This window comes from Dipodomys merriami, unplaced genomic scaffold (assembly GCF_024711535.1).
Source record: "Dipodomys merriami isolate MVZ:Mamm:240054 unplaced genomic scaffold, mDipMer1.0.p SCAF_2, whole genome shotgun sequence".
Classification (NCBI taxonomy): Eukaryota; Metazoa; Chordata; class Mammalia; order Rodentia; family Heteromyidae; genus Dipodomys; species Dipodomys merriami.
In genome coordinates, this window is record NW_027203381.1 from 97,750,942 (window position 1) to 97,752,865 (window position 1,924).

Consider the following 1,924-nt stretch of genomic DNA (forward strand, 5'->3'; position numbering starts at 1 on the left):
GACAGCCTAAGCAGGAAAGTCTGTGAGCCTCTTATCCACAATAAAATCAGAAAAATCTGGAAGTGGCACTGTTGCTTAAGTGGTTGAATGCTAGCCTTGAGAAAAGGAATTTCAAGGACAGTGATCAGGTCTTGAGTTTGGACAGAAGAAAAAAATAGTTTAAGATACATGTACTGTATTTGATGTTGGTATAATTTGGGGAGGGGAAGGGAAAAAACAAATTGTTTAAATAGGGAAACAGGTGGACCCACTGCAACAATGAGATGTACAAGACGTTATGTTGAAAAACAAACTTTACAACTTTGGCAGAGTGGGGCGGGGGGGGGGGGGGCGGGAAGGGCAGAGATGGTAAGGGGAAATGAAGAGGGAGGCAACAATGCTTGATAAGAAATGTACTCATTACCTTCCTCCTTGCTCATGTAATTGTAACCCCTATGTATGGCATTTGCACAATAAGAAACTTATTAATATTAAAAAGATACATATACTGTTATTTAAGTTAATTCAACACCTAGAGAAAAATGTACAAATATTATACACAGTAATGATAATTGTGATAATCATGAGATCATTAATTTAATAAAAAAAGATTTTTGAACTTTTTTTTTAGTAAATAGGAATAATCAAAGGACAGAAGTTAGTATTAATTCTCAAGGAAATGTGTATACATCCAAGAATCCCTTTGCTATCCAATATGTTTTTGCCCATTTATACAAACATATGAGCAAATTTGGTGGGAAGTATTTTTATTTAGATTTTTAAATATATCTACAAAAGAACATAACAATGATATATATAACAAAATTGATTTTTTGGAGGGGAGGGGGTTCCGGTCATGGGGCCTGAACTCTGGGCCTAGTGCTGTCCCTCAGCTCTTCAGCTCAAGGCTAGCACTCTACCACTTGAGTCACAGCCCCACTTCCAGCTTTTTTTTTCTTTTTGCTTATGTGGTGCTGAAGAATTGAACCCAGGGCCTCATGCGTGCAAGGAAAGCACTCTACCACTGAGCCACTTTCCCAACCCAACAAAATTGATTTTTTTTTCTCTAACACTTCCTCTTTGTATGAAAAACATTTCTAAGAAAATGCTTAAATAGGGATACAGGTTAACCCATTGTAACAATGAGATGTATAAGACACTATATTGAAAAGGAACTTTACAACTTCAGGCTGGGTGGGGGAGGGAGTAGTTGGTGAGGTGGGGAGGGAAGTGATTGTAGGGGAAAAACAACAAAGGAGCGGGTAACTGCTCAATAGAAAATATACTCATTACCTTATTCAGGTAACTGTACCCCTCTGTACTGTATCTTTACAATAATATATATATTAAAAAATGAACAATGAGGGATGAGCAAAGCTAATTACAAAGGTAAGAACAGGAAAAGTATGTTTCTCATTCATAGAAAAGTTTTGTGAATATTAAGTTAATTATATAGGTAAGGTGTCCTTTTATGAGTTGCCCAGTTAAGGATCCAGAATCTCTCTGAGTGAGTTATCTTTGCAGAAATTTTCTTTTTCAGGATTTAGGCTAAGGTTTCCATGAAAAAGAAATATCCATTCCTAGCCCCTGATTTTAACTGGGATGCTTAAAACCTATTATAAATTGTAAAATACCCAAAAAAGAAAAAAAATATTTTCCTTTCCATTTTTAATCTATTCTATTTACTAATGTATGCAAAACTTCCTCTTCTTCCAGTTTGATAAAGAAGACTTCTCCACTGATGAATTTCAAAACTACTTATATACTAGTGATATTGAAATGAGAATACCTAAGTAAAAAGGGAAAAACAAGAGAAAGAGAGAACCCATCAACTGCTATGTTTATGGCCTGTATATTGAGTATTATATGAGAATTAATGAGCAGACCACCCTATCCCAGCCCAAACAGCAGAATGAGCCAATCATTTTCCCCAGTCTAACTAAGT